The sequence below is a fragment of the Trichosurus vulpecula genome, chromosome 1, assembly GCF_011100635.1.
Source record: "Trichosurus vulpecula isolate mTriVul1 chromosome 1, mTriVul1.pri, whole genome shotgun sequence".
NCBI classification, from domain to species: Eukaryota; Metazoa; Chordata; class Mammalia; order Diprotodontia; family Phalangeridae; genus Trichosurus; species Trichosurus vulpecula.
This window is the reverse complement of record NC_050573.1, coordinates 149694996-149721823: the sequence shown is the minus strand read 5'-3', so window position 1 is coordinate 149721823 and position 26828 is coordinate 149694996. Positions and strand designations below refer to the sequence as shown.

General features: G+C 40.1%; 1 long non-coding RNA gene across 1 annotated transcript in view; it reads right to left on the bottom strand.

Moving 5' to 3' along the window:
• The window catches only part of LOC118846016, a 60857-nt gene that overhangs the window by 24371 nt on the left and 9658 nt on the right, over positions 1–26828 (bottom strand). The window contains exon 2 of the long non-coding RNA XR_005010155.1: positions 15201–15368. This is a non-coding gene — a long non-coding RNA (uncharacterized LOC118846016). The remainder of the gene's footprint in view (positions 1–15200; positions 15369–26828) is intronic.

Below are 26828 nucleotides of genomic sequence, written 5' to 3'. Positions count from 1 at the left end.
CCATGGGATGCCTCTAGGATAAAACATAAACTCCATTGTTTGGCTTTTAAAGCCCTTCACAACATGCCTCCATTCTGTCTTTCTAGCTTCATTATAAATTGTGCCCCTTCCTACAATCCAGTCAAATTTAGCTTCTCTCTATTTCTAATATATGACACTCCTTTTTCTATTTCTATGCCTGTGCACTGGTTCATCCTCCATGCCTAGAATGCACCTCCTCCTCAACTTTGCTTCATATAATTCCTTTGTGATGCACCCTCCAAATACAGCTCAACCAGCATCTTATGCTCCAAGCCTTTCTTATGCCTCTAAGTACTAGAGTTCCCCTCTATAATTATCTGTATTTAACTACATTTTACTTATTTTTGTATTTATTCTATCCCCTGTGCATTATTTACCCAACTACACTGTTGTACCATGTTGGGTTCCCAGAGGGCAGAATATCAATTTAGTCCTCAGGATACTAGGGATAACCCAAAAGGGTTTTTGTTTCAATACTGTCACTCACAAGCCCCCATCCAGTGTGCCTCCCAGGATCAATCAACCTGTAGAATTCTATTAGCTTCTAGAAAATGGTATTTATTGAGAAAATGTTGAATCTGAGCTTTCAAGGTTCCTTTTGGCTTTATCAGGTCACAGGTTTCAAGTAGACTATTCTGTAAAAATAGAATAGATTCTTATAATCTTTCAGTAGATAGTGAATAATGATGTAGTCTTCTATAACAAATGATCTATGAAAGCCTGCTTCTTTTCTTTTCATATTTTCTTTAATGATATACTCAATGTATACATATATCGTGCTCATAAATAATTTTAAATTTTTCCATAGATGAAAGGAATCATGTTATAATGGAAAGATCAGAAGACTTAGGTCAAAGAGCTTATTGTTTTTGTTTAGTCATTTTCAGTTGTGTCCAACTCTTCGTGACGTATTTTGGGGTTTTCTTAGCAAAGATACTGAAGTGGTTTGCCATTTCTTTCTCCAGCTCATTGTACAGTTGAGGAAATGAGGCAAATGGGGTTGGGGGACTTGCCCAGGGGCACACAGCTAATAGGTATTTGAGGCTGGATTTGAATTCAGGCCTTCCTGATACCAGGTGCAGCAATGAATCTATCTGCTGCAATGAATTCTGGTATATAAGGTTCAATTATTTTCATGGTTGTCTGTTTGTTTATTCTCCCTTTGAACATTACCTGAGAAGATAACTAAATGTCTCATTAAATGATTTTTATTTTACTCGTTGAGAGTAAGACAATAATAATAATCATCATCATAATATGTAACACTTTAAAAAAAATGTTACAAGAACAAAACATTCCCCTGACTTGCAGGCACATTCTCCCCCTATATATACACATACAAGGTCCCTGGGAAGGTGGGCTCAAACTTAAAATAAAATGGGAATGAAACCTGTTTGTAGAAGACCTGTGTAGCCCAAGGGTAGCCCCCACCTCCTGACCCAGAAGTCCTCTTCTCCCTCTGTGGAATCCTCATAAGTTTCTCATTAGATGCAAATCTTCATTGGCCTCTGTGAATTGGAGCCTTTCTAGAATCCATTGCCAGCATTTCTCTCTGTCACAAAGGCTCATAGTCTACAAAACTGATGCTATCTTCATGGAACTGTCTTTCCTACTCTACCTGCAGGTACTTCCTCTATTGTCAGCTATTTCTACTTTGGAAAACTCTGTTCCTGACTCCAGTTGTCTATGAAACTTCTGTGATGGCTCCGATGGACTTCCCAAACTCACCAGTTACTTGGGCACTCCCATCTCAGTATACTCAGTTCATCTAACACCAGGAAAAAATAAACACAAGCGAAAAAGATTTGTGATCAGCTGGGTGGGGGAAAATAGTGAGCTCCTCCATCCCCAGCGACCCAAAGCAATTTTCCTCCCTCAAGAACTTCCAGAGAAAAGACTGAAAGATCAGATGGGTTCTAGCCCACACTCCTGAGTCATCAGAATATCTGGCTCCAAACACAATTTTTCATCACTATAGGGTACCAGCCCCATAGTCATTCATGTCCAGAAACTGGATACTCAAAGGTCCACATGGTGGAGTGGAAAAATATGATATATAATCTGTGTAACCCAAAATAAGAGGCTGGCCTACTCCCTCTATTAGGCTTGTCTCTGCATGTGTTGTCTCTACTGACATTTCCTGGAGAGTAGGGATTCTTTTATCCTTTATATCCCCAGCACCTAGCACAGTAGCACATAGTAGGCATTTAAAAAATGCTCACCGATATACCAATTGATTCTACTGAGAACTTTCACCCTACATAATCAATCAGTGCCATCTGTGCCAAATCCATTCCCTCTTCTCCACTCACATGACCACGCTTAAGTTCAGGCTCTCCTCACCTCTCACCTGGTATAGCCTCAAAGTCCTCCATAGCCTCCTCATTTTCCCCCTCTCACATCCCCATTCCAAATGTGATAATATAATCTCAAGTGAGATAGCATTTGTAAAAAGTACTTAGCACAATGCCTGGCTGTATTGGTAACTGAGGTGGGGCTCCAGGTGGGAAGTCTGATTATATCTTCTCTCCCAAGTAGGCTTCAAACCCCTAGCTACTAGGTGCTAAGCCTATGTGGGCGTGAAGCCCCCAGGGTCCTAAGGGTTGTTGCTAAGACCAGAGCCAATAGTAAGAGCTTAAGTTCTGGTCCCTCAGACGAAGTTTGATGATGGCTAAAGAGTGCATAAAAAGAGAGAACAGAGCTATTTGCTTAGGGCTCTCACTCTTGGCAGTGTGCTGATGTGGAGACTCTGGGCAGGTGTAGTTAAAAGCCCTCCAGCTTGTAAACCCAGATGTTCAGACTTTGTTAGACTCTGGTTGCATTGAGATTTGAATCAGACAAGGTCTGTCTGTTGATGTTTGTAATTTGTTTGTATTTGCTCTGAAGTTCAGGGTGCTGGCTTTTCCCCCTGAACTAAGTGAATGATATTTGCATGTTTGATTAAATCGAGACTGTTAACCCCTTAACGTTGCTTTCCTTAGTAGAGCAGATCGAAAGAACCTGGGCTTGCATCAATCTTGTTGTTGGGCTTGTGCTGGTTTTTCACCCCCACAGCAGCTGCTAGCTGAATTGTCGAAACACTGGCATGTAGTAAGCACTACATAAATGCTTATTCCCTTCCCCTCCCCTTTCCCCACCCTGCCTAGCCACCAAGGTGATGTTTAGCTAGGTGGTGATGGACAGCTAGATGGCACAGTGGATAGAACTGGGGTCCCTGAGTCAGAAGGACTGGAATTCAAATCCAGCCTCAGATGCTTCCTAACTTTGTAACCTTGAGCAAGTCACTGAAGTCTCTTTGCCTTAGTTTCCTCATCTGTAAAATGAGGATAATAATAGCACCTACCTCCCAGGGTTGTTGTGAGGATCAAATGAGATGATATTTGTAAAATGTTTCACAAATCTTAAAGTTCTATATAAATTCTAGCTATTATTATTATTATATAAAAGTTCTATTACTATCAAGGGGTTTATATTCTACCGGAGAAGGGGGAATTGACAACATGTACACAGATAAGTAAGCCCAAAATATATAGAAAATTGAAACAAAATTAAGTCTTGGGGGAGGGGGGGAAGTGGTAAAGATGAGGGGAATCAGGAAAGGCCTTTGTAGGAAGTGGCAGTGAATTGGAGCCTTGAAGGGAAGCAGGTGTTCTAAAGGGCAAGAGTCATGAATTCCGGGCCTACATAAACACATGGAGATAGTAAATGGAACGCTATGAATGAGGAAAAGCAAATAGACCAGAGTGACCGCATTGTAGAGTGTTTATGGTGTTTATGGGAGGGGAGGAGGAATAACCATAAAAATCAGTTTAGAAAGTTAGCTTTAAGCCAAATTATAAAGGGCTTTAAATGCCAGAGGAATTTGTATTTTATCCTAGAGGCAAAAGGGAGTCCTGGAGGCTTATTGAGGTGAGGAGATGGTCAGACCTGTGCTTTAGGAATATCACTTTGGAAGCAGCATGGAGGGTGGATTAGGAAGAGAAAAGACTCAAGGCAAGGAAAACTAATAGAAAGCTATTGCAACCGTCCAGGTAAAAGGTGATGGGGACTAGAACTAGGAACAGATTCCACAGATGCTTTGGAGATAGAATCTACAAATCTTGGCAACTGATTGGCTATGGGGAATAAGTGAGAGTGAAGTCAAGGGATGACTCCGAGGTTAGGCGCCTGAGTGACTGGAAAGATGGTGGGGTCCTTGACAGAAAGGAGGAAGCTAGGAGGAATTAGTTGAGTTTTTGACAGGTACTTGAAATGCTCAGTAGACATCAGATGGAAACACACAATGAGCATTTGGAGATACAATAATGGAACTTTAGGGAATGATATATATCGCACCCTCTATATTCCAGCCCAACCACCCTGCTTGCAAATCCTCATATATTACATTTCGTCTGCCCTCTCCATGTCTTTGTCCAGGTTATTTGGCACACCTAAAATGCACTTCCTTCTCAACCCCTTTTCCTAGTATCCCTAGCTTCTGTCAACTTCGAAATATCAATAACAATACTTCTGCTTCAAGAATTGGGAATTCTAAATACATAACTGCAATTTTGCAAAGGTTACTGAATCTTAGTTAATGTATGTTCTGGGAAATTGGAGGGTACATTGGAATGATTTCTATTTTCTCTCATGAGAAACAAGCAAGAATAAAGACCCTCAGTTGGTGCTGTGCTAAAGTGGTCACCTGGCAGTAAGGCAGTTTTGTTAGTGATGCTGGCATGAGGAACACAAATAATAATCATTGTAAATGATCTTACTTTTGTAAATAAAAAAAGAATACTGTTCTTTTAGGAGAACTCAGACTGCATAAGCCTCTATGTGAAAGGTAAAATTCTTGGGAAAAGATTTACTTTTTTCCATTAAGAAAGAAAAGTACTGATGACTGATTTGGGTTTGTTTTTTTTACCTGATTCTGTTAATAGACTTGGAAGGAAATGAGAGGACAAAAACAGGAAATCAAATGGAACGGAAAGTTATTGGTTCGTTGAGAACTGCACTAGTGGAAGGAGAAACTAGTAATCACCATTGTGATCACTGGGGTGTGTATGAACCTTTCAGGGAAGACTAGCACCTCTGGTGTGAGGCCAGCTCATCTATCTTTGGTTTCCATCTGATTCACCCAACTCTCACCAGCAGCTCCAAAAAACTGTAATATTCAGTCTATCCCAGTAAAATCCAAGATAGGCTAAACCATGTTGAGGGCAACCAATGGGCCTTACACCTGTTGGTGAGTCAAACTGTAGGTGAGTCAAGTGGATGTCTATCCCAAGCATATGAAGACTTTTCTTGGCAGAACGGGCAGACAAGAACAGTTTGTTCCAACAGCCATGAAGGTGGCTGAAGCAGGCACTGTGGAGTGCTTAGAGCTTGGCCAGACATGGAAGACACTATGGTCTTCCTATGCATCCTGGACCACTGCCAGTAGTCTTGACTTGTAATTTGCCACTAGACTCAGATGACTTTGAAGGAAAGAGTGAGGTTCTGCCTCACTTAAATCCAATTCACTCACAAGAACAAAGGACAAACAGCAACCTCTCTGAGTAGAAAAGGGACTGCCCAAAAGGGGACCAAACTGGAACTAGCCAGAATTGGGCAACACAGCTCCCTTCCTTCCTTTCTTTCCTTCTCTCTCCCTCTCTCTCTCTCTCTCTCTCTTCTTTTCTGTCGTTCCCTCCCTCTGTCCACAGGGTGGACCCAGATGTAGTAGAAGACCTTGGCCTTTTAAAGCTAAGGTCTTAAGCAGGTCTCAGTTTGTCTAGTCAGCTATTGTGGCTGAAAGATAAAATGACTGAGAAAACAAAGGTTTGAGCTTTCAAGCAAATTGATTTATTAAGTAATTCCTGACAATTGCCTAATAAATTGGGACCGGTAGCCTTCCTGAGCTTTGGCACTGGACCCCAAATATAGGGGAAGACAGATTTTTTATGCATTAAAAAAGATTAATCAAATAAGAGCAATTAATTAAGAGGAAACAATTAACCAGTATTCAACATTAGGGAATCTGATTTCTAATTGGAGGAAAGATTAGGGAATTTCCAAGTTGGGAGGGGGAGAGTGAAGAGGTGCAATTCCCTGAATTTAGAAAAGGAGGTGTCCCACTCCCCTCAAGTGTCTGTGAACAATCCAAGGAACATGGAGACAGCCCAAGGAGAAGAAGGACTCTGAGAGGAGAGGACAGAGCTGAGAATCTCCAGACTAGTGAGCTACAGAACTCAAAGAACTGCAGAGAGAGTGCAGAGCAGAGAGTAGAGACCAGTGAGCTGTGGAGACCAGAGAGCTGTAGAGACCAGAGAACTGAGGGAGGAGAGAACACAGGCAAGCAGACAGTCGGGATTCATGAGTGTTTATGGGGAGGCCCCAGCAGAGGGGAAGGTTACAGGATGACTTAGTTCTTTGCTGTAATACTGTTATAATTTCCTTGTTGTTACATTGAGGTGGACTTACTGGTTTTGGAATACAATTACTGCTATGTTGAATTGGAATTATCGGTTTTGAGATCTGATCCTCTGGTGTCTAAATAAATATTATACTTCCCCTGCCTTCTACCCAGAGAATCTTATTACTTTGTGATTCCAAACTATACAGGCATGTTCATGGTCATCTTCGAGGTCATGAATCTTGCCTTACTGATACAGGGAAGTAAACTGAATTGCTGAAGGTCATGTAGACAGTGAGTATCAAAGGTTGCACTTCAACCCCATCTTTCACTCCATGCTGCTTCTCAAATTTCCAGATGGTGCAAAGCAAGTAAAGACTAGCTAGTATAGTAATTCACACTACGTCTCATAATCAAAGGCTATTTAAAGAGCTAACTTCCATTTTTAATCTGATTAAAAGCTACCAGAAACAAAATTAAAGCAATATTGAGTCTGAGTTTTTAAATAACTGCCAAATCCCCTATCCAAACAACTAAAGTACTTAGCTAATTCATTGTATCTTCATGCCATATATCTGCTCTTTTGAAGACTCTGATTAATTTAATGTGTAGGGAAAAAAAACACCAAAAAGTTTTTACCTCATTTTTCATAAAATAAAAAAGAAGGAAAAGTACATCATTCATTTCTTGGAAATACTCAAGACCAAAATATCATACATATATTTATACACACACACACACACACACACACACACACACACACACACACACATATATATACATATACATATATATGATAGGTTATCAAAATGTCATGAAGTAGAATTCAATCCTAGATTATAAATGCCTTCATAAAACTTATTTGCTTGATCAAATCTTCTAACATCTTTTTCTATAGGGTTCCTATAATCCATCAGCCTTGAATTTATTTTCTCTTACTTTTTAATGTATGATTTTCACTGTAATTTCATGGAGAAATATTAATCAATTTTAAATTTTCACAAAATAAATTTTCTTTTCCTTAGAATTATCACAAAGAAAGAGTAGAAATCCCAAAGAACTTAACAGTCTAGAACTCTTTTTATCTCCTGAATCAGTGTATTCCATTTAAGGGCAATTCTAATTGTTTAGAAGCTCTTGAGATGAAATCTGCCTCTCTTGGGTTTCTACCTACTACTCCTAGTTTGGTCTTCTAGGGCCCAAACAAAAAATACAAATTCTCCATCAGTCATACGACAGTCCTCCAGGTACTTTAAGTCAGCAGTAGTAGGAGACTGAACAATGATGGTCTGTGTTGGCAAACAAAATGGGCTCTTGGCACTCAGTTCAACCAAGTGCCCTTGAAGAGTTTGGCCTTTGTTTCCTTGATTAGACTGGGACCTCCTTGCCTCAGGGAAGGGCCTAGTTTACACATGGGTTTGAGTGACATGTTTGGGACATCAGAGGCTTTTAGACTATGTGGGTTTAAGTCGCCTCTTTGTGATGACTTTAGGTTAGGTTAGGACCCTCAAAAAGATATAAAACCAGGCGTTGGCTTTCTCTTTCTCGGAGCTCTTACCCACAGCCATGGTGGTGTGAGTGACTCTGGGCCAGCCCTTGTTATGAGCTCCTGGGCTGAACCTAGATGTTGGTAACTATGAATTGTATTTGGTTTGTCTGTGGATGTTTGTAATTTGTTTGCATTTACTCTGAAGTTCAGGGTGCTGGCTTTTTCCCCTGAACTAAGTGAATGGTATTTGTATGCTGAATTAAAGTAAGCTTGTTAACCCCTTAATGTTGCTTTCCTTAGTAAAGCAGATCAAAAGAACCTGGGCTTTGGCAGCGTGCTAGTAGCATGCTTGTTGTTGGGCTTGTGTTGGTCTTTCACCCCCACAATAGCTGCTAGCCAAATTGTTGAAACATGATCAAGACCTTAAATGGTGTACAGATATGCCTTCTTGGGTTCTATAGAGCAAGTCAAATATTCTCTTCCTTCTGCCACTCTAATGCGAAGCTTTAGGGAGCCAGTTTGGGGCCATTAGTGATTGAGAGACTGGTTCTGTGGGGCAATGAAAAGTTTTATAATTGGCTTCAGAGCTGGAAGAGGCAACCGCTTATCTCCCCACTGGGCTGTAATGTTTCTATACCTTTTTTTCTTTTGCTCTTGGTATTTATTCTAGCCTGGTTTTAGGTGAGTAAGATGTATGCACCCTTGTAAGTACTGAAAGGTCACAAGAGTCATTAAAGGGGCAGCAAGTAGAGTCAGTGGCAGATTCTGACAGCTACAGCAATTGAGTTCAATGAACAGTTAGCCCTGAGGAGCAACCTGCTTGACTCAAACCAGTGATAAATTGACACAATAGTTCAGATAAGTTGTGCTGTAAATAAGGAAGCAGTTCAAATACCTGCTATGCCATACCCGGGAAAAAAAAAATTGGTTGGAACTTCATGAGGCGATAAAAGGTCTTTAAGGACCATAAAATATACAAACTGGGATGTGGGGAGAAAGCAATATTTTGTACCAACTGCTTTGAGCTTCAGACCTCTCTCTCCACAGGGAGAGTGAACCCCACGGCAGGGAGGAGAATTCAAATTTATGTCCTTGCTATATGTTTTCAGTTACTACACCTTCGTTTTGTTTTGTTTTTTGAAGGTTAATTGACATCAGCTGGAGGATGAACACTAGGGAGATATCAACTGGTTAACAGATACTGGGAAGAGCCATTAGAATCCCCAACTCCTCAGGGTAACCACCAGAACCCTAAGGAGGAAAGTCACTCACCCTCTGAGACCCAAAATGCCACTTAAAGTGGGATTTGAGATAATGAGCTGAGAAGATGTAGGAGAAAGCAAACTAATTCCCTGATAGCCTGAGTATAGTAAATTCAGATGTGACAAAATTGTTAATATGATATAAATTGTTAACACCAAGTGCACTATGGACTGCCACTCCTTTTAATGTCAGAGTTTCGGTAATGTCCTTGTATTCCTAATCTTAAAATATTTACTCTTGATTAGGTTAAACTGAACCACACCCTAGGTTCCCCAATCCTGGATTTTGCCTTGTGGGCAAACCTGGCTCAAACTGGATCTAGGCCTTGGATGTTCTTGCCCCTTCCCATTGGGATTCATGGCATGAAGGGCAAAGCAACCAGAATGAAGTGGTTTTCTTCACCTGGATTGCCAGGGGCCACTGCCGTTTCCTGACCTGGCCTTGCTACCTCACACTGCCTCCTCCCCCTCTCCTTCTAAAACTACAAACACTTTTTCATGGGTCTCCTTGGTTGGGAGATCTGCTGGACATCCCCCAGGGTGGCAGATTTGCTACCCTGTTATCTCAATTAAAGAAGCTTTATTCCTCAACTCATGGTTTTGATTTATTTCAGGACTTGACGGATGATCCTTTGTCTAATTCAGCATCCAGTTCCTTGCCAAATTATTGCAGCCTGAACTCTGACTCCCACCTCACCACCCTAACTAACCCCCAACCTTTTAGTAATTTCTGGTTTTCACCCCAATTTTACTCCAGACACTAACTATGGCCTTTGAGCTTGTCTGCTCCAGTATCTTTCTACTTTGTTCCTGATCTTGATTTGTCGAAACTTCAGTTTTGTGGAAAATTCTCAGCCCACCCTATTCCCCATACGAAATGAAGATTCATTTAACATCTTGGACTCTTCTCAGACATAGACCTACATACATAAGGCTTGTCTTGAGTCTCATTCAGGGACAAAATGAGGGATGGGGTGGATGGCAGTATTGGAAGAGTACTAAGGTACAATACAGGCATGAAGTATGAAAATGTTTCCACATATAATTGAAAGTAAACAGGGCTAGTTATAAGTAAAAATGTGAACTGGGTAACACAACTTCAGTGTACCAAAACAGAACATTCATTTATACTTGTAGTCTGATAGAATGACAATACTTTATTATGAATGAGTTTCAGGTATGGTTACCTAAGGAGAGAGTACCAGGATTTGCTTCTTAGCTCCTGGAGGGGGGGGGGATGTGGGGGAAGTAGGACAAAGGTCACAAACTCCTTAGGGGAGTGCTTTAGTAGGGCGGAGGGGAGATCAAGGAAGCAGGACAAAAGTCACTAGATTTACCTACTCTATCCAGCTCCTGGAACGATTTTTCAGGGACTCAGGCTAGCAACCAGGAAGATAACTGGAGATAGAAGGAATATCTCACCACACTTCAAATAAGAGTTTAGACTAAGAGTCTAAGTGTCAGTAGAGGAGTTAAATTCAAAAGACAAATTTGCCTTAAACCTGAGCGATTCTACTGGCTGGTAACTTTGGCTCTGGGGTTAAGCCACTAAAGATCTAGATAGCTCCTGAGGCTATGCCCTAAAAGAGCTGAAAACCTCCTCCTTAAGAGAATAGAAAAGCCATTTGACAGTTGGACTATTGCTCATTGGGAGATGCCAGGAGAGGAGATACCATTAGACTGCAGCTCAGTAGAGATGCCAGTTTGCTAAACAGTATTACCAGAGGCCTGTGATGGCTCTGCAGGGAGCAGGGATCTTTTAGAAGCAATGTAATTCTAATCAATCTTGATATTTCATTTTTCTGATTCCTGTAATTCTAGTAGAATTATACTAGCCAAACATTTTCCTTGTATGCACTCTACCACTGCCTCTACCACTGTTGGTATGGTAATCTGTAGAAGACCGTACTTCTGTGTGTGTATGTGGAGGGAACTTTCTTGTCACTTATTTTGCTATATTGTTTAACTAAATATATTTTGTTTGAACCAATGTGTCATCTGGCTAGATTAGTAAAAGAGACATTTCACTAGGGACTTGTAAACCCTGGTTTTGAATGGATATCGACACATAATGTATCTTGAAGATGTGGTGACTTTCAAATGCCAACTTGTGAGGATGTCCCAGGTGCAACATTTAAGCTTGAATGGGATGGATAATTGTGAAGACTTCACAGGGTATGTCTAAGGGAGTAGGAAAGGTTTGGGATTTGGCCTTGTGATTCTGGAAGGTCAGGGCCTGGAGCTGTGAGCATGCTCTTCCCCCCTCTCTCTCAGATGTTAGAAGATAATGAACTTTCTGTGAGCTATTTGTTCTCTGCTCCAGGAAGGTCTCTCTTCCCCCCTCCCATTTCTTCTCCTAGACTTTCAGATGCCACCCTGGCAGTTGAGTTCTGATAGGGAAAAACCTGAATGGACCAGTTCAACCTTGGTCCTCCGTGTAGTTTTTGCACCTAGACTGTAAGCCCACCTCCCAGCCAATGGCGAGAAGGGATAGAGGTGGGTGGGAATCTTTTCATTAAGAGTATAAATTAAGGGAGGTTCCCTTTTGCCTCACCTCCTCCATTATGGAGGTGTGCCCAAATCTTGCAAGGTTTGTAAAATAAATTTACTTTGTTTCTCCTAAAGATGTCTCTCCTATTACTTAAAAATCCTGTCCCAGACAAGCTCATAACATTTAGAGCCAGAAGGGCCCATAGAGATCATGTAATTCATCTAATTCTGGAATTGTCTAGATAAGAAGCTAAGGCCCACAAGGACAAAATTACTTGTCAATGGTCATACAAGTAGTAAGTGAAAGAATTGATATATGAATCCAAGCCTCTAAACACAGGGCTTTTAAATCAAGAATCTGAAGTTTAAAATTTTTAATTATAACTGACGAATGAAAACCTATCAGTCTTTTTTTAAAATAATATTTTATTTTTTCCAATTACATGTAAAGGTAAGTTTCAACATTCTTTTTTTTTAAATTGAATTCCAAATTTTCTTCCTTCCTACCTCACCTCCCCCCTTCCTAAGACAGTAAGCAATTTGATATAGATTATATATGTGCAGTCACATAAAACCTATTTCTTTATTAGTCATGTTGTGAAAGAAGAAACAGACCATAAGAAAAAAAAACACAAAAAAGAAAGTGAAAATACCATAGTATGCTTCAATCTGCATTCAGACACCATCAGTACTTTCTCTGGAATGTGAATAGCATTTTTCCTCATGAGTCCTCTGGAATTGTATTGGATCATTGTACTAATGAGAATAGCTAAATCGTTCATAGTTGATAATCATACAATGCTGCTTTTATTGTGTACAATTTTCTTCTGGTTCTTCTCACTTTACTTTGAATCAGTTCACCTAAGTCTTTCCAAGCTTTTTCTGATACCTGCCTACTTGTCCTTTCTTATAGCACAATAACATTCCATTATATTCATATACTACAACTTGTTTAGCCATTCCCCAATTGATGGGTATCTCTTCGATTTCCAATTCTTTGCCAACACAAAAAGAGCTGCTTTAGATGTTTTTGTACAAGTAGGTCCTTTTCCCTTTTTTTTAAAATTTCTTTGGGATACAGACCTAGTAATGGTATTGCTGGATTGAAGGGTATACATAGTTTGATTACCCTTTGGGCATAGTTCCAAATTGCTCTCCAGAATGGTTGTATCCATTCACAACTCCACCAACAATACATTACTGTCTCAATTTTTCCATATCCCCTCCAATATTTTTCATTTCCTTTTTCTGTCATATTAGCCAAACAACCTATCAGTCTTGTTAAAGGAATTTATCATACAGGAGGCCTAACATTTTTTGAAGAGGGTAGAGGCCCTGAAATCACAGATTAGACAAAGTAGTCTGAAGAGAAGCCTGATTTAGTTCTTTTGGAATGACTAGCCCCTCAGCAAAAGTCCTTGTTTTATGCCTCTTGGTGATGACCAGAGATGACCCTAGAATCTAGGGCCTAGATCCTCCAATGCCTGGAGGCTGGAGAGGACAGAATGAAGTTTCACAATCTCTATTAAAACAAAAGAAAGAGAGGCTTCAGGTGTGTATCTTTTTGCCCATTCCTTTCCTACCCATGCTGCTTGAGTGGGTGTTGCTTGCTATATTTGAGGTAGGGACGTGTGAATAAAAGTGAATATTAATTGAAGTTGAACAGAGAAAATGGGCTAAAATTCTGCTCCACTTTCCTACCTGCAGTTTTAACTTTCCCTGTAAATTTGCAAGTGTGAATTATTCTTCAAGCAGCATAAAACAAGGTACTCTCTTGTTTTAGAGTGACTGCTACATAGCGGATACAGTCAGTTCTGCTATCACGACTTATACGTTCCCAAAACGCATATCATTAAGCAAAAATCAAGCAAAAAAAACCCCACAAGGCTCATGGGAAAAATTGGTTTAGGGAAAAATATTAGTGACACATAAAAAAAGATAGAAACCTAATAAAGACAGCAGCACAGTTTTACAATCTTAAATGGTTAAGACATACATGATGTTTGCCCTGCACCCTGGCCGCTACTGGCTAGCCTGGAGGATAGAACTTCAGTGAGCTAAAGCATGGTTGAAGGTGGTAGAAGGGGGGAGAGTTGGACTAGTCCTCATCAGCCCACAGCATCTACTGCACCAAAAGACATACAATAAATATAGTATTTTACTGTGAAAAATACTTGAAATTTGCTTATGGAAATAAGTATTGGAAGGGCTGCAGCTTATGTTATTGTGAAGTAGCACAGTCTTCTGTGTTCTCTCATTATTTTTCAGGAAAGAAATCATGCATAAACAAACTCAAAATTTAAATTATGTTCAAAATGTTCTCTAACACATCAAATTCACTTTTTTGAAACAAGTGTTATAGGAGAACTGATTGTACTGGAGAAAATGTTTATAGAAAGAGAAGCAAGGAGAAAGAAGAGGTTTGGGATGGTAAATAACAAGTTTCAACTCATTGAAATTGAGGTGCAGATATGACATACAATATGGAGAGTATAGAGAAAACCTGAAAGGATTGTTAGAAATATACTTAGTCTAGAAATAAACAATACTCGTTGGAAAGTCAGGAAGGTTTTAATTATGTTTTACATTTATTCATTCTGAATAAATGGGTACATCCAAGAACAGAGTACAGAAGAGTACAAGGACTCAGACAAACGCCAGTCCTTTTATTGACTCCCAATTCGAATATCCCACCTGGCTCTTCGTTGGCCAGATGCAACCCCCTGAGTGCCTACATCATGCCCTCTTCAAACAACTTGTTAAGCATGCATACAAGCCTCTAACCTTTCACCGGGATCTGCAGCCTAGTTTCTGCTAGATCACAGTTCTGATTAGAACCAGTCACCTCCAACTTACAATTTGCTATCACTATGCTGTGGAAACAAAACTCCTCGCACCATTTCTCACAGGATCAATAAAAGTAACCAAAACCAGATTTATTAGAGCTAAAAGCAAAATTACAGACAACATAGTTGAAGAAGAGGAAAATATTCAGAAAATAACTCAACTACTGTGAGAACTGGAAACCATGTAAATGCATAAGATCACTATAAGAAATAGATCTAGAGAAGAGGTCATAATATGAAAACTTCAGGGTAACTGACATCCTGGAAAGGATAGGAGAAAAAAATAGCTAAATATCTTATTCCAGGAAATTATTTGAGGGAATTTTCTAGAAGCACAAGAAACAAGTGACAATTTACAAATTTTTTAAACATTCATAAGATTCTGATGAGGAAAATCTTAAAATTCAACACTTCTCAATATATTATTGTTAATCTCCAACACAACATTGACAAAGAATCTTACAGGTTACAATCAGAAAAATGAAATCTCAAGAGAAATTAATCAAGATCACAAAAGATTTCCTCAGGGAGATTAAGAACAATTGGAGAAATTAAAACATAACATAGGCAAAATTAAGAAGCATGGGCAGTAAACTCGGAATTACCTATCCAGAAAAACCAAATGTGTTTTTTAAAGCCAAGAAATGGCTACTTGCAAAACATGTGTACTTTGAAAAAATCTGCTGAAAGACCTATGGCAAGACATGTAATCATACCTGTAATCCTTGCTACTGGGGAGGTTAAGGTTGGTAGATCACTTGAACTCAGGAATTCCGAGCTGATGTGGGCTAGGCCAATCAGGTGTCAGCGCTAAATTCGGCACCAATTTGTTGAGCCCCAGGGAGCAGAGGGCCATCAAGCTGCATAAGTAGGGGCAAATCAACCTAAGGTAGAAACAGAAGGTCAAAGCTGATCTTTCTATGATAATTAGTAGTGGAATCTGAACCGGTGAAGGGCCACTGCCATTCTCATTTGGTCAAGATAGAAAGATCCAGGCTGAGGAAGGAAGGAAGGAAGGGAGGGAGGAAGGGGGGAAGGGGAGGAAGAAGGGAGGAAGGACATATGCACTTCAAAGAAGCTTCTGAAAAATAGCCAGAGTGAAAAATAAAATTGTAGCCTGGTATCACTAATTTATAGTGGACCAAAACCAAAATAAAATAAAGGTAATGGAGCAATGAACAGACTGAAAAAATATATAAAAACCAAATATGACTTTTAACTACAATAAAAGGATGGTTCAATATTGGGATGAAAAACTATAATAAATCCTATTAATAAAAGAAAAAGTATTCAGTCAGTCAATAAATATTTATTAAGTGCCAACCGTGTGCCAGGAACTGTACTAAGCACCAGTGATACAAAAAGAGGCAAAAGACAGTTCTCATCCTCAAGGAAGACACAATCTAACTGAGAACACAACAAGCAAATGAATATGTACAAACAAGTCATACATAGGAAAAAATAGAAAATAATTTTAAAAGAGAAGGCACTTGAGTGGAGGAGTTGGGAAACTTCTTGTGGAAGATGGAGTTTTGGCTGGGACTAGAAGGAAACCAGTAGGTAGAGACTGCAGGGAGTGCACAGTAGGCATGAGGAAATCCAGAGAAAATGCCTGGAGCAGAAATGGAGTGTCTTGTTTGAAGAACACCAAGGAGATCGATGTCAGTGGTTCAAAAAGTATATGGTGGGGAGTAAGGTGTAAGAGGACTGGAAAGGTGACAGGGAGACACTAAGTTATCAAGAGCTTTGAATGCCAAATAGGATTTTGTAGTTTATCCAGGAGCTGCTGGACCTTAGGTAATATCAATTAAGGTGGGACTTTCTTACTGTTCTAAAATAATTAAGTTGGGTGTCTTTGAGTCTTATTAGGTGCTAAACACCAGGCCCAAACTCCTGTCTACTAGGTGCTAAGCCTATGTGGCCATGAAGCCCTCAGGGTTCTAAGGGGAGTTGCTAAGACCAGAGCCAATAGTAGGCACCTAAGCTCTGGTCGCTCAGATGATGTGGTGACGTTTGAAAACTATATAAAAAGGGAGAACAGAGCTATTTGCTTAGGGCTCTCACTCTTGGCAGTGTGCTAATGTGGAGACTACAGGCAGCTGTAGTTAAGAGCCCTCCAGCTTGTAAACCTGGATGTTTGGACTTTGTTAAACTGGTAATTATGCATTGAGATTTGAATCAGACAAGGTCTGTCTGTTGATGTTTGTAATTTGTTTGTATTTGCCTTGAAGTTCAGGGGGCTGATCTTTTCCCCGAACTGTGAATGATATTTGTATGTTTGATTAAACTGAGATTGCTAACCCCTTAAAGTTACTTTCCTTGGTAAAGCAGATCAAAGAACCTGTGTTGGCAGCTTTCCGGGTGCTGGTTGTTGGTGGATCTTAACACCCCCACAGCAGCTGCTAGCAAGATTGTTACAACACCTTATTGAGGTGAGGTGGGAGGGTGACATCGTAGGACCTGCACTTTAGGAAAATCACTTGGGTGGGAGAATGGAGGAAGAAAGGGAGGGGGAGAGACTTGGGTAGACCCACCAGGAGGGTATTGCAATACTCCAAACTTGAGGTGATGAAGGCTTATAGCAGAATGGTGGCAGTACCAGAGAAGAGGAGGGGGCATATTCAAAAGATGTTGCAAAGGTGAAATCAACAGACCTTGGCTATAAATTGGATATGGGGGGTGGGGCGGCGGTGAGAGATAGTGAGGAGTCAAGGATAGTACCTAGATTTTGAGCCTAAGGGACTGGGAGGATGGTGTTGCCTTCAATAGCAACAGGGTAGTCAAGAGTAGGTTGGGTTTGGGGGAAAAGATGAGTTGAGTTTTGGACATACTGGGTTTAAGAGCTTAAGTAAAGCTTATCTGATGGGGCATAGTGGAAAGTGCACTAGGGCCATAGTCAAAGGACCTGGGTTCAAGTCCTCTTAGGCATCTATGAAGAAGTAGAATATTAGAGTCTCAAGCTTGGAAGCATACTAGAATTAAGAAACGCCTTAAGTGCTTAGTTGAACCAACTAGGCTTCTATCCCAAGCTACGATTGAGATTAATACCTGAAGAATTCTCAGCTAGGTACTAGGTGATACAACAATCTTGTGAATGTGAACAGATACAATTTTATTTTCATAAGAGCTTGTTTGGATCTCTGATTTCTCATACCTTTATTTCATTCCAGAATCAATACAGTTATTTGTTACTGATATTATGATTAGCACCACAAATATATCTCTTGTCTTCCCTTTCTATTAAATACTCTCTTCTTGATTTGTAAATTTAAGGCAAGCTTTGCAGTAAGGAGGTGACATGGTCAGACTTTTGTTTTAGAAAAATCACTTTGGTAAATATGGAGAAGATGAAAAGGTAGGTCAGATCAATTAAGAGACAACTGCAATAATTCAGGTGAGTGGTCAAGGGCCCTGAACTAGAGTTTTTATTGGATGAATAGAAAAAAGGACAATGCAAGAGATATTACAGAGATCGTACCAACAAGGCTACAACTATATTTGTTACATAATATACAGTATATAGTGTGCAACTATAAATACATATGTATAAATATATTTATATTTTTTGTTTGATTTTCTTAAAGTGTATGCATCATGTGTTACCTGTTATATTTTATTCCTTTTTCTGTTTATCCAAAATGTAAATAAATTTCCGTGTCTTTGTTGGTGGTTTAATCTTAATTTCAATTATTAGCATTTGCTGTGAATTTTAAGTTTGTAATTTGAAAACAAAATACTAGATTATGAAACATACAGAGTGTTTCTGTGATTATTCCTTTTGCAGTGCCTGATTCTTTCACCCACAAAATTCTGCTGTAGTGACAATTCTTCCACTGTCAATCAACTGTTCCTCTTTTTGAAACTATCAGCATCATTACCAGACATGCCCATGCTGCTAGAACTGCTTTTGGAAATCACTTCTGCCTGCCAGAGCCACCAGGAGATCCCTTACAGGCTATCAGCTGTTTCTTTTGGCTCCATTTCTACAAGACCACACTCCATTTAGAGGATGTCAGGCACTAAGAAACAGCTAACTGGTAGCAGAAGCTCCAGCCTCTAGGCCTTTAAATAGAGTAAGGCACTGTAAGCAGGAGCAGGTTCCCTGGAATGTGCCTCTAAACACTATAAACAAGTTTGCAAGTTCTATTTTCCCGGGATCTCTATGGTGCTTAGATGTGCTGCATTTAGAGGCCTACCAACCACAGCACTGTGAGGCATGAAAAGTCTGAGACAAATTTCTGGGTAATTAATATTCAATTTATTAATTATGACTAACAAATACTTAACAAATCGTGGTCGTAGCTTTCTCTAGTAAACTAAAAACAACCTTGGGAGCTGCTGAGAGTTTAAATACCCTTGGAAGAATGGGAGTTCCTCAGAGGCAGAAATCACCTGATTGGTTAACAATTAGTGAAGAATGAATATTGTAATGAGAAGTGGGCTTATTCTAATGAGGGGCTGGGGGACATGACTTTGATTATGTCACTGTTAGACAAAAAGACTCTTCTCCATCCACACCACTCCTCCCTCCCCAACTTGGGCAATCTAAACAAAGGATCTATTTTCCACCCCAGTAGAACACAGTGGGCCTGGGCCCAACTTCACCTAGAGAAGATGGTCTTTACCCTTTAATCAGAACTAAACTTTCCCAGTTGGGTAGGAGTGGAATCCCATCCAAGACTGAACCCAATCTCATCAGCCCTTTCCTTCAGAGGCTGCCTTGACCTACTGGGCCTGATTTCCAAATGAGAAAATACGAAGGGAAAAAAAAAACCTGGATTTCCCCATATGAGTAGTTGGTGGTTAATAATTATTTGCCTCAGCACTAGCAATAGTGACTCCAATAGCTGCCATGAGAGAGACACATCTCTGCAACTACATATAAGTTGATAGGAAAATATAAATTTTTTTAAAAAATGATTAGCAAATACAGTCAAATACAGTCACATTACCTGTCTTATTAGGTATGATTCACATACTTCATATGCTTTAAGGAAAATGCCTGCATCTCTCTCCTTTCCCATTGCTGGTTTTCTCCCAGAAGCTCTATTTGGGGGGAGGGCCCAGACTAGCCATCCTTTATTCTCCACTCGGCCAGGGCCAGGACCTGGGTACTTTCCTCCTCCCCTCACACCTTTTCAGCTCACTTTTATGAATGGTCTTCCCCATTCAAAGACAAGCTCCCTGAGGGCAGGTGACTGTCTTTCTTTTTGCATGCTTTTGTATCCCCAGGGTTTAGCACAGTACCTGGAAAATGGTAATAATATGCTTAATAAGTATTTGTTGGTTAAATGCTCAGAGAATTTGTGAGAATCCTATAATCATTTTGTTGCTCAGGTTAGCTAGAAACTATTCAATATTTCACCCAATTTAAAGATACTAAGTACAGAATCTATGTATTGGATTTCTCTCCCAGTCCCACCTTCAGGTACCAGATTACTAGACTGTAATTCATCCATGTAAAAGACCTGGAATTCAGGAAAGGTACGTCTAAACACATATTCATAAAAAGCATAGAAAGGATTTGCTGACAGTGAGAGAGTGTGTGTGTGTGTGTGTGTGTGTGTCTGTGTGTGTCTGTGTGTCTGTCTGTGTGTCTGTCTGTGTCTGTGTGTGTGATTAAGAAAGAAACAGGCTTTGGGGGGGGGGGGGGAGATAAAGACTTTTGTCTCAGAGTTTACTTTCATCTTACCACCCTCTGTCCTCCCTCTTTTGTTCCCCCTCCCTCATCTGCTTGGGAGAGTAGAAAAGGTCTGGGGATTTAGAAACTGGAGGACCCTAGACCTCTTCTTATCTCCCCAGTGCTTATTACAGTGCTGGACACATAGTAGGCACTTAATAAATAATGATTGACTAGTTGCCAAGACAGCTTCTATGACAGATACTAATTAGGTATGATGCAGCCATTAAACAGGGAGAAATACCCACCCTAAGCTATGGTGAGATCTAAATGGAGAGCAAGCCCTGGTAAGTAGGAAATTAATTTCCACAGGACAGATTGGAGGCTGGAGGCACTTTTTAGGAGAAGCATTCTAAAGAATTTGGTACTTAGAGAAAAAAAAGTCTCTGAGGAGATGAAAAGCTTCTTCTTGCCAAGGCTCTGAGAAACAGACTACTTCTTGAGAAAAACAAAAACTAGAGTCAAATGACTGAGTGTGTTAAGTATTGCTGTTTTTCTAAAGGAGCTATAGAAAGCCTCCTGGCTTTAAAATAAAAGAGCTTGGTGGATCCCACTCTGGACAGGAAAAAGAAAGAGCACTTTAGTTAAGGACTCCAGCCAAAGCCAGAAGACGCAAGCAGAGAGAAGATACAAAATCACCTCTGACAGTGACCAGTATTGACCGACCACAGGTCTAACAGAGCAGGGGCTGAAGGAGACTATGTACTATGCCTGTGGCCAGAGAGAAACATGGCCACCAGAATGGGAGTGGCATGATCATATCCTCAGAAGACGTCAATGGCCCTATAACATCTGGGGTGTGAATTGTCCCTCTGAACAAATGCTACGTTGTACCTGTTTGCTATGTGTGTGCCTCTCCATACATATTCTCTGCATGTGTCCCCTCTGCTCGCTGATGGTGTATTTATTTGTGTGAAAGTGTGCCCCAAGTTTATGAGGAAAATATTTTGTTGCTAAAAATGACAGTGTGGTATAGTGGATCAAAAGCTGGCCCTGAAGTCAGGAAGACTTGGGTTGAGGTCCTCTGACTGATACATATTAACTGTGTGACCCTGGGCAAATTACTTAACCTCTCAATGCTCCAGATAGTTCTCGAAAAATATAAGTTACAGAGAAGGTAACTAAAATGGTAGAGGAAGCTTTCTCACCTGGGAGTTCTCACTACCAGTGAAATCACAAGTCCTAGGTGGCACTGATAGGGTGTTTGGGTGTCTGTGCTTGGACCCTAATTCTAACAGCATCTGCTTGGATGCCTGTGCCTGAACCCCAATTCCAAAACTACATCCAGCTCTAAAATCACATCTCTCCCTAGCTTCAAAATACTGTGTCTGACAGTCTCTCTCCAGTTCAAAGGCAGCAAGCCCTAGCAGAATACTTATCTCTACTCCTTTGCCAACTCCCTATGTATTGCTAATTGGCTGTGCACTGGGACATAACAATATTTAGTGCCTACTGACCTTACTGATATGTATCCTAGACACAGTCAAATGTATACTCCCTTATACTAATCTTGACTAAAAACACATTTGATGGAAGCAACCTGGATATCTCCAGCCAGCCCTGACCGTTAGTTGATTTAGTGACATTTCAGGGTCAAAACCACACCTCCTCCTAGCCCCCCCCCCCGCCTTGGGCTATTTCCCTGTGAACTCTGGGTAATACACCTGCACCCTGCACAGTAGATACTAAATGAGCAAGTTCCTTTAAGAACTAACCACTCCTTAACCACACCTTAACCACTCCCTAATCTCATCCCAAAACAACTAATCAAGACACTTGACACGTTTCCCCCCAAAATGCCCTATATAAGATATAATTGTGTCCCCTTTTAGATTGTAGGTTCTGTAAGAACTCTTGCCCGCTGTAAAGCATAACAATAAACTTTTGCCAACTTGACTTAAAGATTGCTTTGGTCAGTGAATTCATTCCAGATAACCCTGCCCTGGGAACTTTAGTTTGGGATTCCTGAATCCCTGGGTTTTATCACCCTCAACAGCACAGTGTACAAAGCTCAAGGCTTGGAATCAGGAAGCCCTGAGTTCAAATCTTGTTTCAGATACTCCACAGATTTGTAACACTGGGCAAGTTGCACAACCTCTCTGTGCCTCAGTTTCCTTATCTATAAAAATGGGGATAATATTAGCAACTACTTGTCAGAGATATTTTGAAGATCAAATGAGGCAGCACAGGTAAAGTGCTTCACAAATCTTAAAGCACTATCTATATAAATGCCATTCTTACCATGTTATTTCATTAAATGTCATTGCCTTGAACTAATCCCATCCTTTGACTGACTTGTTAAGTCAAACACATTGGTAGGAGCTCATGAGATGACTTTGGGTGGTTGGGTGGTTGGGTGGTGCCTTGTACTATTGGTAGTTTAGTCTGAGAGGATCCATTCTCCAAGCTAAGTTTTATACCCTAGCATTCTTGTTCAGTTGTTTCAGTCATATCTGACTCTTTGTGGCCTCATTTGGTTCTTTCTTGACAGAGATACTAGAGTAGTTTGCCATTTCTTTCTCCACCTCATTTTACAGATGAGGAAACTGAGGCAAACAGGGTTAAGTGGCTTGTCCAAGAGTCAGACAGTTAGTGTCTGAGGTTGAATTTGAACTCAGGTCTTCCTGATTCCAGGACTGGCTCTTTACCCACTGCGCCGCTTAGCTGCCCTTACCTTTGAGCATTATATCTATGAACTGGAGAAGGAAATAGCAAATCACTCCAGGATCTTTGCCACAAAAATCCTACGGACAGTATAGTCCACAGGGTTGTGAAGAGTCAGATACAACTGAACAACTACTACATGTACGTACTGCTTTTCTAGCAGGAATTTTTGTGAATCATATTTTGAAACTAATTTCATCCATGTAAATATTCCTTCCAACAGTGCAGACCATGACCCCTGTATACCTTCTCATTATATATGATTATTCTCTGCCTTTCAATAAATTCTCCAGAAAGAACCTACTCACTGTGCTAAAGGTCTTCCTCTAGTTTTTTTTGTTTTGTTTTACATTTCATGGGAATTAATAAAGCATTTTGGCTGTCTGCTATATTATAAAGTCCTTTAGTTTATTTTCAGTTTAGTAAATCCTCTTTTCTCTCTCTCTTCCCTCACTCCAATTCCTGTGACATGCGTCTATGTGGCAATTGGGGTTCAGAAAAGTGGATTCTGACTTCAATTCCAGTGTTCTTTCTGCCATTCCACATTGTGCAAAATGTAGTACACACTATATACAAATACATAATACAAAGGGAGCCATCTCCAATCGTCCTGACCTATATCTTGCCACTGGATCCAGATGGCTCCAGAGGAGAAAGTGAGGCTTTCACTTTGCGTAGCCCTCTCTCATTTAAACCCAATTCACTTGCAAGTCATGGCATCACCTCCCTGATATCACAGTCTTCTTAGAGAATGAAGGACAAACAACAACCTCCCTTTTCCTATACATCCAGTTCATTTTCCTTTCCAGGTCTAAAAGTCTCTAATGACATCTTTGATACCACTTCTTAGACACAAGTAATATTTAACAGACTATTTTTACTCACCATGTGTCTTTCCATTTAGATTATCCTAAGATTGTGTGTTTTCATGATTCAACACAATATAGCATTACCAGTTAGATGCCACTTGATGTGTGAGGTAATCACCATGGACTGGTGTGGATGATGACACATTCATATCATCTAAATCTACAGGATGCTTGTTTTGTTCACATATTTCTGTAAAAACCAACACAGAGGACACACCAAATACACTGGAAGCCTTCTGCTGGCTCTTTTAAAATTGTGAGCATGCCAGTGCAACACTTTGGCTTTCCATCTATTATCCTTTACTCTTCTTGGATGATAAAACCTCTCTTTCCAATCATGCATGCCCATGATATGGTGTTTTTTTTTAATGACACTTCTTATACATAAGTAATCTGGTAATAGCCAGTTTATACTTAGCTTGGGCTTTTCCATTACTCTTTGGGTTCCCTGTAATTGTGATTCTTCTAACACAGTGTTCTATAATTTGTAGCACTACTGGATGTTACAAGTTGGGGTTGAAGGAAACATATCCATGACCACAAGTCATGAAATCTTGTATCATCTTAACACCTTACATGAGAAATACCTTGCATGTGGAAAATCTTTAAGTTTGCCCTACCAAACCACATTATTATTTTTGCAGCATAACAAATGAGAACAGTATATTACACTCATCATATCTCAGTAAATTGTGTGATTATACAGATGTGTTTTACTATTGAAAATAATAAGCATGCCTGTCCCCTTTTCAATTTCAATCCAGGTTACCTTTAATGAATATGTATATTATTGTTGTAAAGATCTAATAGGCATAAAAAGGTGGGTACATGGGTTAGTAGTTGTTAAATTCTTCATCACCTTTTTAAAAAAATATCATTTTGGTCCTTTGTCATCCCAGTTCTCCCAACTCTGGGTACTCTCCAATTGGTCAGTGTCCTTCCCATCACCAGTTCATTAGAGCCTGACTTCAGACAGAATGGACCATATTCAATTTCAAGAGCTATAAGAGTATAAGATACATAGGAGTATTAGAATAATGTTAAAAGATTTACAGTGGAGATTGACCCAATCAGGAATATACTGCCATATTATGACTTTTCCTGAAGGTTGTTCCAGGGAACTTCCTTACTCTTTATTTTAATGCCTTTTTCTCTCTGCCTTCAGTCCAGAGATCTGAACTTCTCAATCAGTCTTATGTCTAAATAAATCAAAGCCTGTTTTCTTAAAAACTAGAAACAAACAAAAAAACACAAACCAAACAAAAGACCAAAAAAATTACAAGCAAAAAGAAAGACACTGCTTGCCCTCAAGGAACTTATATTCCAATGAGAGAAAAAAACTCATAAAAAAGAGCTGAAAGGAGAGGAAGGGGAGAGAAGTCCAGGACACGGAAAAGTACACATAAGAGAGCAGGATGGTAAAATTGAAGAGTCAGAAATATAGCTGGGAGGAAAAAGAAGCTTGGTGGGCCAGGACTCTTTCCCAAAATGGAGGCCCCACATGAAGCTGACCAAAGGGAGAAGAGAGGTAGCATGGCAAAGGGATGTTCTAAGGTGAGAAGGCTCCAGGTAATGAAACGAAGTATAAGGGTGATGATGAGGGCACAGTCTCTGGGAACCCCTTGAACTCTCCTTGAATCTTCCCACTCGACCTGGCCTTGGCCTGAGGCTATAAACATTAAGCCCAAATGCCTACCTTGCCCAGTCCTCTATTGTCCACCCTTAATCCTGTTTCCCATCCTTAATCCTGATCAAAATATCTATACCCTAGCTCTGTTACCCCAGCCCTTTATGGTCTGTCATTTCCATATAGCCTTCAGCTATTTCCCCCACCCTGGAGTCTGACCTCATCCCAGTCCCTTCAAGCTCCTCCTTAGACTCCTCCTTAAGTCCCTCCCTAGACCCCTCCTCTGGTCACCCCAGACCACCCCTCAAATCCCTCCCACAATCTTTGTGTATATAATCTCCATCTTGCCTCCATGAAGGTGGTCAGATCCAATCTAGCTCAGATTGATCTGGCCCGCTTTCCTTACAGGCGTTGCAAGGGGCGGGATCTCTTGGGGCAGGGCTATTTGGCAAACTCTTAATAAACTTTGTCTTTTCCCTTGGCTGAGAAAGCTTGAGTCGAATTCTTTCGGCAGGACTCGGTGTGTTGGTACTTTGGGGTGTCGAGCACCCCTCACCCCAAACCCTCATCAGTGAGAAGGTAATTGAATCATGGTAATAAAGTCCAGATAATCAACAAGAGATTAGTATAAATATTGCTAAGCAGTAAAGTTACAAATGAAGTTAGTTAGTATGATTTTTTTTTAGTGGAGCCAATGAATATTTTTTTTTATAACTTTCTCTAGCAGCAAATGGTATGGAGAGAAATAAAACAATGAGGATAACCCAAAATATGGGATTAGTAAGGCAAAGAGCACATCTTGGAAAAAAGTGACCATGGAATTGAAACTAACTATGGAGTGCCTCACTACTATCATGGCTTAAGTTTAAGCTTACACCTTTCATGGACACTTTGTGTATTTGTGGGAAGGAGTGAAGCAGGTTTTTAGGAGAATGTTTTATACTGTCTTTACCATGTTATCTGTGAGTACTAGTAACTGCCCTTTGGAAACTCGACCTCCTCCTTTTCCTCTTCTTCCCTTGACACATATAGTTCCTCTCTCCATAGGAATATAATTTTCAGTTGCTTATATTTTATAAAATATTTTGAGGCTTGGCACTAGATTTAACATTTTTTTAAATTAACATTGTTATTATTATTCTTGTTTTCAAAAATCTGGGACAATTTTTTTTGTCCTACCTAAGCGGTTTTTATTTATGATTCTTGAAATATAGCTCTGAAAAAAAAGGCTTTCAAAAAAGCCCATTGGGATTCAAATGGAGCTACTTGACTAGGCCTTTAAACCCAAATCACTCTGGCTTTCATTGAAAGGCCAATAATAGCCCCCAGCCTAAGCCTTCGTTGCTTATTGTTTAGGCTTTGAGGCTTAGAACGAGTGTAAATAGCAATTATTTTCTGTTCTGGCCAGAAACTCTGAGGGTCTTCCCCCTCCCAGATTAATACTTTTGTGATGGTAAACTAGGCCATCTTTTGTCTTAGATCTTACCTAGAGCCCTGGGCTTTA